General features: G+C 42.6%; 1 pseudogene; it reads left to right on the top strand.

Moving 5' to 3' along the window:
- The first annotated feature begins 557 nt into the window (after window positions 1-557).
- Window positions 558-13,223, top strand: part of LOC117510008 — a 40,497-nt pseudogene continuing 27,831 nt past the window's right edge.

Raw genomic sequence — 13,223 nt, 5'->3', positions numbered from 1 at the left:
GGTGCAACAGCTCTCCAAGGTGTGATCACTCCTTTTTAGATGCAGACTAACGAGCAGATCTGATACGATGCAGGTGTTAGTTTTGGGGATGAAAATTTACAGGGTGATTCCATAATTTTTTCCTCAGAATTGAGTGATTCCATATTTTTTTCCTCTGCTTGGTCTAAAAAAGTAACCGTTACTGACTGCCACAATCTTTTTTTTCTTGATTTCTTATAGTGTTTCTTAAAGCCAGAAAGTTGCCATTTAAAATGACTTTAGTTTTGTGTCATGTCTGTGATCTGCTTTTTTTCTACAAAATTAAACAACTGAATGAACATCCTCCGAGGCTGGTGATTCCATAATTTTTGCCAGGGGTTGTATTCAGGGGGTCAGAATATTAACTTTCAAAACTTTGCAAAATAAGGACCACCCTAATGTGCGTGCTCAGGAGGACTCAGTGCCAAATGTTGCAAAGCGTGATTTTTTTTTTTTTTTTTTTTTTTGGTGGGGGGCAGCCCAGGTGTGGATTTGTAAATTGGCCCATTATGGCCAAGACATAATATCTTGCTGAAAAGATGAATAGGGTCTGCGTCATGATTAATTAACTAATTGTAAGACTTATCCAGCACCCGGGCCACCAGTTTGAGACCTTTGCTGCACGCAGCTCATTGTCCCCACAACGTCACCAATTCAAGCGGACAGAAAACACACGGCGGACTGCAGGCGCGCACGCGCAGATCGAGACGACGAGCCAGCAGCTGAAGCTTGTGTCAAAACACACAGAAGGAAACAAATCGGCGGCAGGAAGGCGACCTTTACTTTCAGGCAGCGCTGTCGACTTTACGTTTTTATTCATTTACGTTCACGTACGATGACTGAACAATCAGCGTTGCTTCTTCGTAAACAACTGGCAGGTAATTTGAGCTCTCAGATGTAGAGTTTATGGTCGAAAGAAACACTATCCAGCTAACAGCTAACGCTAGCCTTTCTAGCTAGGTTCGCCAAGCCGCGCGCTTAGATTGCTAACGCCTTTTCTTTATCACAAATATATTGCACAAAGCTTAGCCAATTTTATCAGCTGGTGTCCGCTAAAAATACGGGTATATGATGTGAAGCATACGCAGCCGGAACTAAATTAGCTTTATTTGACGCGAATCTTGCTAACAGACTAGCAAGTTCGACATTAGTTGGCTAACGGAACAAAGGAATAATCAATCTCATCTGCTGTGATGACTTTAGCATGGCCAATGGCTAGAGTAACCCAAAATGTTAATTAAACAATATGTTGTTTTGTGACTAGTAACTTATATTAAACGATAGTGATGCCAACGCACTAAATGAGCTAATATCTAATGTCAGTTGTGGCCAAGAATTGTATTTGGAAATACCATAGTGTCATCCTCAGTAGTGAATGACACATGAACTATAAGTGATTTATCAAGCCAAAAAAAATGAATTTTCCCTCCATCCAACCTTTCAAATAAGAGGACTTGATGCTTTTTCTTCGTTATGTAATTGGAAATAGGAAATCTTTGGCTTGTCAGTTTTACAATCTCCCTATAAAAGTCGATTACCTAATGGGTTGGCACATCACTTCAATCAATCAATCAATTTTATTTATATAGCGCCAAATCACAACAAACAGTTCCCCCAAGGCGCTTTATATTGTAAGGCAAGGCCATACAATAATTACGTAAAAACCCCAACGGTCAAAACGACCCCCTGTGAGCAAGCACTTGGCGACAGTGGGAAGGAAAAACTCCCTTTTAACAGGAAGAAACCTCCAGCAGAACCAGGCTCAGGGAGGGGCAGTCTTCTGCTGGGACTGGTTGGGGCTGAGGGAGAGAACCAGGAAAAAGACATGCTGTGGAGGGGAGCAGAAATCAGTCACTAATGATTAAATGCAGAGTGGTGCATACAGAGCAAAAAGAGAAAGAAACACTCAGTGCATCATGGGAACCCCCCAGCAGTCTAAGTCTATAGCAGCATAACTAAGGGATGGTTCAGGGTCACCTGATCCAGCCCTAACTATAAGCTTTAGCAAAAAGGAAAGTTTTAAGCCTAATCTTAAAAGTAGAGAGGGTGTCTGTCTCCCTGATCTGAATTGGGAGCTGGTTCCACAGGAGAGGAGCCTGAAAGCTGATGGCTCTGCCTCCCATTCTACTCTTACAAACCCTAGGAACTACAAGTAAGCCTGCAGTCTGAGAGCGAAGTGCTCTATTGGGGTGATATGGTACTATGAGGTCCCTAAGATAAGATGGGACCTGATTATTCAAAACCTTATAAGTAAGAAGAAGAATTTTAAATTCTATTCTAGAATTAACAGGAAGCCAATGAAGAGAGGCCAATATGGGTGAGATATGCTCTCTCCTTCTAGTCCCCGTTAGTACTCTAGCTGCAGCATTTTGAATTAACTGAAGGCTTTTCAGGGAACTTTTAGGACAACCTGATAATAATGAATTACAATAGTCCAGCCTAGAGGAAATAAATGCACGAATTAGTTTTTCAGCATCACTCTGAGACAAGACCTTTCTAATTTTAGAGATATTGCGTAAATGCAAAAAAGCAGTCCTACATATTTGTTTAATATGCGCTTTGAATGACATATCCTGATCAAAAATGACTCCAAGATTTCTCACAGTATTACTAGAGGTCAGGGTAATGCCGTCCAGAGTAAGGATCTGGTTAGACACCATGTTTCTAAGATTTGTGGGGCCAAGTACAATAACTTCAGTTTTATCTGAGTTTAAAAGCAGGAAGTTAGAGGTCATCCATGTCTTTATGTCTGTAAGACAATCCTGCAGTTGAGCTAATTGGTGTGTGTCCTCTGGCTTCATGGATAGATACAGCTGGGTATCATCTGCGTAACAATGAAAATTTAAGCAATGCCGTCTAATAATACTGCCTAAGGGAAGCATGTATAAAGTGAATAAAATTGGTCCTAGCACAGAACCTTGTGGAACTCCATAATTAACCTTAGTCTGTGAAGAAGATTCCCCATTTACATGAACAAATTGTAATCTATTAGATAAATATGATTCAAACCACCGCAGCACAGTGCCTTTAATACCTATGGCATGCTCTAATCTCTGTAATAAAACTTTATGGTCAACAGTATCAAAAGCAGCACTGAGGTCTAACAGAACAAGCACAGAGATGAGTCCACTGTCTGAGGCCATAAGAAGATCATTTGTAACCTTCACTAATGCTGTTTCTGTACTATGATGAATTCTAAAACCTGACTGAAACTCTTCAAATAGACCATTCCTCTACTTCCAGCGAAGTCGCCAATCCGAAGGTGAGAATTCATACTTCCGCGATTGGCCACCCGTCGAAAATATGTTCTGGCTGCGTTGATTGTCTATTGAAATCAGCTGGTTTTGTTTTGTCTGTAATTTGTGTTTAACAGCCAGCTGATGGCTCTCATTGCCTGGAACTGTGAGATTTCTACACCAAGCTGAGCTGAAATGAACCATTGTAGATTAAATTGGCTTTATCGTTGAGTCTGACCCCTTTGAAAAGTGACCAGATTACATTTATTTGTATTGCGTTCTGCAAAAAAAAAAAAAAAACAGCCACCAGAGGGCACTTGGGTAAAGTCCGTGGCCACCCATATGTATATGTCGCAGACGTGAACGAGCGAAGCTCTTCAGCATCTCACCATATCATTTCCGGTTTGTGGCTTTGTCTGCCATTGGTTTGTGGCTTTTTATGGCTTTTTACAACAATGATGTCCTTTTTGTGGCTTCTTCCCCACTGGGCAGATTTTTTTTTTTGTGTCATTTCTGGTTTGTGCCTTTGTGTTTTGTGCCATTTGCAGTTTGTGCCTTCATCTACCATAATGCTGCGTTCACACCGCATGACACACGACACCACAAATTCACGTCCCTCGCCTGGCGATGGACGCGCCACATCACCTGGTGTGTCGCTCTGCTTTCGATGTGAAAATTCGCCCCAACGCGTTATCAAATAGGAGGAGCTTCCATTCCGCTCAGCATCAAGTCGACACGGCAGACCTTGATCACACGGAGCGACTTGCTGTGCTCTATTTGTTGTGGAAAGCTGACAGACATCGCCAGCAGTGCCGTCCCTGGGTTCACAACATCCTCATGAGACGTTCCCAATTCGGGGAGTTTCATTATTTGCTGCAGGAGCTGCGTCTGGATGATTTCAGCGGGACATCTGCCTCTCCAGGACAGGGTTTGCCTTTTAGAATAAATAGTTGTGTGCCTTAAGGGCACTAAAATCTGAAAAGTTTGGTGCTCCTCAGAAAAGTTCGGTACCAAACCTGCCGCTTCGCAGCATAGCCCCCCCACAAAATTTTGATATAAAAGGATGCAAATCGTGCATTCTGGTGATATCTGGGGCAGAATTGGGGTGAAATTATGGGAGGGAATTTTTGTGTTTTTGGAGTAATATTTTCTGAAATTTAGAAATTTTCTAACCTTGTCAGAAGCTGAGATGACACCATTCCAATATGCACAGGCAGATTGGCACTGGAGCGAGTTGTTGTGGAAAGCTGACAAACGTCATTAGACGTTCCCAATTCGGGGAGTATCATTATTTGCTGCAGGAACTGTGTCTGGATGACGGCTGCTTTCAGTGGTCCTTCCGCCTCTGTGGGACCCAGTTTGAGGACCTCCTGTCCCGTACACACGCGCACATGTAAACAAAAAAAAAAACTCCACTGGCTGCTGCTGGGCTGCTGTCGCTCTTCCCTCAAAAACTCTGTCATAATTGTCTTTAGAAACCAGTCACCATTTGCTTTATTATACATCTGTGTAGTTAATAAATAGAATAATCTTCACAGAATATTCGCTCGTGCACGCACGTAAAGAAAAAAAAAAAAAAAAAAACCTCTCCGCTGGCTGCTGCGGCTTGTCTTCCCTCAAAAACGCTCCATTTGTTTTATTATACATCTGTGTATAATAAAACGCGGCATTACAAACAGAGGAGAAGAACATTTTTTGATGTTTTGTGTATGTGTTGGCCTCAGAAAGTCGAATTCTGCGCAAATTTTGTCAAAATTTGATAGATTTCTGTACAGTTATCTATTAAAAAAGGTGGATTTCAGTCGGGAATGCAAGTCTAGAGAGTTGTGTGCCCGCCCCTAAAGTAGGGTGCCACGGGTTCCCGGGTAACCGCTAAAATCGAACCCTGCTCCAGGACACTGTTTGAGGACCTCCTGTCCCGTTCGCGCATGCACATGTGAACAAAAAAAAAAAACAAACTCTGTCATAGTTGTGTTATAAACCAGTCACCATTTGTTTTATTATACATCTGTGTAGTTAATAAAATAATCTTCACGGACGTTTCTGTGTAGGTTCTGTTGTCCAGGTGGTTTCCATAGTAGAGAAGCTTGAATCTTTGACTGGACTGGGTTGCTTGACGCGAGGATGTTTCGCTTCAAATCGCAGAAGCTTCCTCAGCTAAAGTTCTTGCTCTGGAAGTCTGACTTCTGTCTGACTCTTGTAGAGAAGAATAAAACAGAAGCCAACAAAAGCTGGAGTTTTAAACCTAACCAGACCCCTCCTACTGAGAGGCAGACTGCTATAGGCTAGTGACTAAACAATAGCTCTAGCCTATATTTTCAGTGCTGTCCAACAAAATACAGTAGGTGAACTGCAATTCTGTAGCACCTAGCTGAAGCAGATGCTCTGAAGTGCTATAAAAAGTTGTCTCACATTCATGGTAACTGTAAGGCCATCTTGGTGGTGATTAATATAGCACAGGTTTTTGTGTTAGATGTCCTTCCTGATGCAGTTCCACATTGCATGGAGAGTGGGTATGGGTGCTCTTGAACCAGGAACCTTCTGCTTTGGAACCAAATGTGCTGACCACCTGGCCACCACACTGCCTGAGCAACATTGAACATAGAGTGCCCTGATATTGACCACAAATTTTTAACATGCCAAGTTGGCAACAGATCTAGAAAACAAAAATGTCTGTCTGAATTCAACATTACTACTGTATAGAATTTGACTAAAATCATGATGGATGCAAAAACAAGTAGTGTTTTGCATCCATCATGATCTTAGTCAAATTCTATACAGTAATAATGTTGAATTCAGACAGAAACATTTTTAAGTGTGTGTGTGTGTGTGTATATGTATGTATGTCAATTTTATTTATATAGCGCCAAATCACAAACAGTTGCCCCAAGGCGCTTTATATTGTAAGGCAAAAGCCATACAATAATTACAGAAAAACCCCAACGGTCAAAACAACCGCCTGTGAGCAAGCACTTGGCGACAGTGGGAAGGAAAAACTCCCTTTTAACATGAAGAAACCTCCAGCAGAACCAGGCTCAGGGAGGGGCAGTCTTCTGCTGGGACTGGTTGGGGCTGAGGGAGAGAACCAGGGAAAAGACATGCTGTGGAAGAGAGCACAGATCAATCACTAATGATTAAAAGCAGAGTGGTGCATACAGAGCAAAAAGAGAAAGAAACACTCAGTGCATCATGGGAACCCCCCAGCAGTCTAAGTCTATAGCAGCATAACTAAGGGATGGTTCAGGGTCACCTGATCCAGCCCTAACTATAAGCTTTAGCAAAAAGGAAAGTTTTAAGCCTAATCTTAAAAGTAGAGAGGGTGTCTGTCTCCCTGATCTGAATTGGGAGCTGGTTCCACAGGAGAGGAGCCTGAAAGCTGATGGCTCTGCCTCCCATTCTACTCTTAAAAACCCTAGGAACTACAAGTAAGCCTGCAGTCTGAGAGCGAAGCGCTCTATTGGGGTGATATGGTACTATGAGGTCCCTAAGATAAGATGGGACCTGATTATTCAAAACCTTATGAGTAAGAAGAAGAATTTTAAAATTCTATTCTAGAATTAACAGGAAGCCAATGAAGAGAGGCCAATATGGGTGAGATATGCTCTCTCCTTCTAGTCCCTGTCAGTACTCTAGCTGCAGCATTTTGAATTAACTGAAGGCTTTTCAGGGAACTTTTAGGACAACCTGATAATAATGAATTACAATAGTCCAGCCTAGAGGAAATAAATGCATGAATTAGTTTTTCAGCATCACTCTGAGACAAGACCTTTCTAATTTTAGAGATATTGCGCAAATGCAAAAAAGCAGTCCTACATATTTGCTTAATATGCGCATTGAAGGACATATCCTGATCAAAAATGACTCCAAGATTTCTCACAGTATTACTAGAGGTCAGGGTAATGCCATCCAGAGTAAGGATCTGGTTAGACACCATGTTTCTAAGATTTGTGGGGCCAAGTACAATAACTTCAGTTTTATCTGAATTTAAAAGCAGGAAATTAGAGGTCATCCATGTCTTTATGTCTGTAAGACATTCCTGCAGTTTAACTAATTGGTGTGTGTCCTCTGGCTTCATGGATAGATACAGCTGGGTATCATCTGCTTAACAATGAAAATTTAAGCAATGCTTTCTAATAATACTGCCTAAGGGAAGCATGTATAAAGTGAATAAAATTGGTCCTAGCACAGAACCTTGTGGAACTCCATAATTAACCTTAATCTGTAAAGAAGATTCCCCATTTACATGAACAAATTGTAATCTATTAGATAAATATGATTCAAACCACCACAGTGCCTTTAACACCTATTGCATGCTCTAATCTCTGTAATAAAATTTTATGGTCAACAATATCAAAAGCAGCACTAAGGTCTAACAGAACAAGCACAGAGATGAGTCCACTGTCTGAGGCCATAAGAAGATCATTTGTAACCTTCACTAATGCTGTTTCTGTACTATGATGAATTCTACAACCTGACTGAAACTCTTCAAATAGACCATTCCTCTGCAGATGATCAGTTAGCTGTTTTACAACTACCCTTTCAAGAATTTTTGAGAGAAAAGGAAGGTTGGAGATTGGCCTATAATTAGCTAAGATAGCCTTTTTAAGTAATGGTTTAATTACTGCCACCTTAAAAGCCTGTGGTACATAGCCAACTAATAAAGATAGATTGATCATATTTAAGATCGAAGCATTAATTAATGGTAGGGCTTCCTTGAGCAGCCTGGTAAGAATGGGGTCTAATAGACATGTTGATGGTTTGGAGGAAGTAACTAATGAAAATAACTCAGACAGAACAATCGGAGAGAAAGAGTCTAACCAAATACCAGCATTACTGAAAGCAGCCAAAGATAACAATATATCTTTGGGATGGTTATGAGTAATTTTTTCTCTAATAGTTAAAACTTTATTAGCAAAGAAAGTCATGAAGTCATTACTAGTTCAAGTTAAAGGAATACTCAGCTCAATAGAGCTCTAACTCTTTGTCAGCCTGGCTACAGTGCTGAAAAGAAACCTGGGGTTGTTCTTATTTTCTTCAATTAGTGATGAGTAGTAAGATGTCCTAGCTTTACGGAGGGCTTTTTTTTTTATAGAGCAACAGACTTTTTCCAGGCTAAGTGAAGATCTTCTAAATTAGTGAGACGCCATTTCCTCTCCAATTTACGGGTTGTCTGCTTTAAGCTGCGAGTTTGAGTTATACCACGGAGTCAGGCACTTCTGATTTAAGGCTCTCTTTTTCAGAGGAGCTACAGCATCCAAAGTTGTGCTCAATGAGGATGTAAAACTATTGACGGGATAATCTATCTCACTCAGAGTTTAGGTAGCTATTCTGCAGTGTTGGTATATGGCATTGGAGAACATAACAAAGAAGGAATCATATCCTTAAACCTAGTTACAGCGCTTTCCGAAAGACTTCTACTGTAATGAAACTTATTCCCCACTGGTGGGTAGTCCATTAAAGTAAATGTATACTCAACAAAAATATAAACTCAACACTTTTGGTTTTGCTCCCATTTTGTATGAGATGAACTCAAAGATCTAAAACTTTTTCCACATACACAATATCACCATTTCCCTCAAATATTGTTCACAAACCAGTCTAAATCTGTGATAGTGAGCACTTCTCCTTTGCTGAGATAATCCATCCCACCTCACAGGTGTGCCATATCAAGATGCTGATTAGACACCATGATTAGTGCACAGGTGTGCCTTAGACTGTCCACAATAAAAGGCCACTCTGAAAGGTGCAGTTTTGTTTTATTGGGGGGGATACCAGTTAGTATCTGGTGTGACCACCATTTGCCTCATGCAGTGCAACACATCTCCTTCGCATAGAGTTGATCAGGTTGTCAATTGTGGCCTGTGGAATGTTGGTCCACTCCTCTTCAATGGCTGTGCGAAGTTGCAACAACGAACTGGAGTCAGGTCAAGACCCTGATGAGGACGACGAGCATGCAGATGAGCTTCCCTGAGACGGTTTATGACAGTTTGTGCAGAAATTCTTTGGTTATGCAAACCGATTGTTTCAGCAGCTGTCCAAGTGGCTGGTCTCAGACGATCTTGGAGGTGAACATGCTGGATGTGGAGGTCCTGGGCTGGTGTGGTTACACGTGGTCTGCGGTTGTGAGGCTGGTTGGATGTACTGCCAAATTCTCTGAAACGCCTTTGGAGACGGCTTATGGTAGAGAAATGAACATTCAATACACGAGCAACAGCTCTGGTTGACATTCCTGCTGTCAGCATGCCAATTGCACGCTCCCTCAAATCTTGCGACATCTGTGGCATTGTGCTGTGTGATAAAACTGCACCTTTCAGAGTGGCTTTTTATTGTGGGCAGTCTAAGGCACACCTGTGCACTAATCATGGTGTCTAATCAGCATCTTGGTATGGCACACCTGTGAGGAGGAAGCCAATGAAGAGAGGCCAATATGGGAGGAGCAAAACCAAAAGTGTTGCGTTTATACTTTTGTTGAGTGTAAATGTTATTAAGAAATGATCAGACAGAAGGGGGTTTTCAGGGAATACTGTTAAGTCTTCAATTTCCATACCATAATTCAGAACAAGATCTAAAGTATGGTTAAAGTGGTGGGTGGACTCATTTACATTTTGAGCGAAGCCAGTTGAGTCTAATAATAGATTAAATGCAGTGTTGAGGCTGTCATTCTCAGCATCTATGTGGATGTTAAAATCGCCCACTATAATTATCTTATCTGAGCTAAGCACTAAGTCAGACAAAAGGTCTGAAAATTCACAGAGAAACTCACAGTAACGACCAGGTGGACGATAGATAACAACAAATAAAACTGGTTTTTGGGACTTCCAATTTCGATGGACAAGACTAAGAGTCAAGCTTTCAAATGAATTAAAGCTCTGTCTGGGTTTTTGATTAATTAATAAGCTGGAGTGGAAGATTGCTGCTAATCCTCCCCCTCGGCCGGTGCTACGAGCATTCTGACAGTTAGTGTGACTCGGGGGTGTTGACTCATTTAAACTAACATTCATCCTGCTGTAACCAGGGTTTCTTTAAGGCAGAATAAATCAATATGTTGATCAATTATTATATCATTTACTAACAGGGACTTAGCAGAGAGAGACCTAATGTTTAATAGACCACATTTAACTGTTTTAGTCTGTGGTGCAGTTGAAGGTGCTATATTATTTTTTCTTTTTCAATTTTTATGCTTAAATAGATTTTTACTGGTTGTTGGTGGTCTGGGAGCAGGCACCGTCTCTACTGGGATGGTGTATTGGGGGGATGGCAGGGGGAGAGAAGCTGCAGAGATGTGTGTAAGACTACAACTCTGCTTCCTGGTCCCAGCCCTGGATAGTCACGGTTTGGAGGGTTTAATAAAATTGGCCAGATTTCTAGAAATGAGAGCTGCTCCATCCAAAGTTCGATGGATGCCGTCTCTCCTAACAAGACCAGGTTTTCCCCAGAAGCTTTGCCAATTATCTGTGAAGTCCACATCATTTTTTGGACACCACTCAGACAGCCAGCAATTCAAGGAGAACATGCGGCTAAACATGTCACTCCTGGTCCGATTGGGGAGGGGCCCAGAGAAAACTACAGAGTCCGACATTGTTTTTGCAAAGTTACACACCGATTCAATGTTAATTTTAGTGACCTCCGATTGGCGTAACCGGGTATCATTACTGCCAACGTGAATTACAATCTTACCAAATTTACGCTTAGGCTTAGCCAGCAGTTTCAAATTTCCTTCACTGTCGCCTGCTCTGGCCCCCGGAAGACTATGGTTGCTGGTGTCGCTAACTTCACATTTCTCAAAACAGAGTCACCAATAACCAGAGTTTGATCCTTGGCCGGTGTGTTGCCGAGTGGGGAAAAACGGTTAGAGATGTGAACGGGTTGGGTGGCGTACAGGGGGCTTCTGTTTAGGATTACGCGTCCTCCTCAGTCACCCAGCCGGCCTGCTTTCCCGGCTGCTCGGGATCTGCTGGGGGACAGCTAACGGCAGCTAAGCTACCTTGGTCTGCACCAACTACAGGGGCCTGGCTAGCTGTAGGATTTTCCAAGGTGCGGAGCCGAGTCTCCAATTCGCCCAGCCTGGCTTCCAAAGCTACGAACAAGCTACACTTATTACAAGTACCATTATTGCTAAAGGAGGCCGAGGAATAACTAAACATTTCACACCCAGAGCAGAAAAGTGCCGGAGAGACAGGAGAAGCCGCCATGCTAAACCGGCTAAGAGCTAGTAGCTGCGCTAAGCTAGTGGATTCCTAAAAACACACAAAGTGAATAATGTGTAAATAATTTAGAGGTGATTCAACAGAGGGAGTGCTTTAGTTAAGGCACGTGAAGATTACACTGTGAAACAAATCGTTATCTAGATCAATCTAACTACTCAGATTAAACAGCTAACAGATACAGCAAAACGCCGCTGTGCTCCGGAACAGCAAGTGATACAATACCGCAGTGAGAGCCAGCTACCATATATATATATATATATATATATACACAACAAAAATATAAACGCAACACTTTTGGTTTTGCTCCCATTTTGTATGAGATGAACTCAAAGATCTAAATCTTTTTCCACATACACAATATCACCATTTCCCTCAAATATTGTTCACAAACCAGTCTAAATCTGTGATAGTGAGCACTTCTCCTTTGCTGAGATAATCCATCCCACCTCACAGGTGTGCCATATCAAGATGCTGATTAGACACCATGATTAGTGCACAGGTGTTTCCTTAGACTGCCCACAATAAAAGGCCATTCTGAAAGGTGCAGTTTTATCACACAGCACAATGCCACAGATGTCGCAAGATTTGAGGGAGCGTGCAATTGGCATGCTGACAGCAGGAATGTCAACCAGAGCTGTTGATCGTGTATTGAATGTTCATTTCTCTACCATAAGCTGTCCCCAAAGGCGTTTCAGAGAATTTGGCAGTACATCCGACCAGCCTCACAACCGCACCAACCAGCCTCACAACCGCAGACCACGTGTAACCACACCAGCCCAGGATCTCCACATCCAGCATGTTCACCTCCAAGATCGTCTGAGACCAGCCACTCGGACAGCTGCTGAAACAGTCGGTTTGCATAACCAAAGAATTTCTGCACAAACTGTCAGAAACCATCTCAGGGAAGCTCATCTGCATGCTCGTCGTCCTCATCGGGGTCTCTACCTGACTCCAGTTCGTCGTCATAACCGACTTGAGTGGGCAAATGCTCACATTCGCTGGCATTTGGCATGTTGGAGAGGTGTTCTTTTCACGGCTGAATCCCGGTTCACACTGTCCACGGCAGATGGCAGACGTCATGTGTGGCGTCGTGTGGGTGAGCGATTTTCTGATGTCAGTGTTGTGGATCAAGTGGCCCATGGTAGCGGTGAGGTTATGGTATGGGCAGGCATCTGTTATGGACGAAGAACACAGGTGCATTTTATTGATGGCATTTTGAATGCACAGAGATACCGTGATGAGATCCTGAGGCCCATTGTTGTGCCATCCAAGAACATCACCTCATGTTGCAGCAGGATAATGCACGGCCCCATGTTGCAAGGATCTGTACACAATTCTTGGAAGCTGAAAATGTCCCAGTTCTTGCATGGCCGGCATACTCACCGGACATGTCACCCATTGAGCATGTTTGGGATGCTCTGGACCGGCGTGTACCAGTTCCTGCCAATATCCAGCAACTTCGCACAGCCATTGAAGAGGAGTGGACCAACATTCCACAGGCCGCAATTGACAACCTGATCAACTCTATGCGAAGGAGATGTGTTACACTGCATGAGGCAAATGGTGGTCACACCAGATACTGACTGGTATCCCCCCCCCAATAAAACAAAACTGCACCTTTCAGAGTGGCCTTTTATTGTGGGCAGTCTAAGGCACACCTGTGCACTAATCATGGTGTCTAATCAGCATCTTGATATGGCACACCTGTGAGGTGGGATGGATATTCTCAGCAAAGGAGAAGTGCTCACTATCACAGATTTAG

Source organism: Thalassophryne amazonica, chromosome 5, assembly GCF_902500255.1.
Source record: "Thalassophryne amazonica chromosome 5, fThaAma1.1, whole genome shotgun sequence".
NCBI lineage: Eukaryota > Metazoa > Chordata > Actinopteri > Batrachoidiformes > Batrachoididae > Thalassophryne > Thalassophryne amazonica.
Note: the sequence above shows the minus strand (reverse complement) of the source record. Positions and strands in the feature narration are given on the sequence as shown.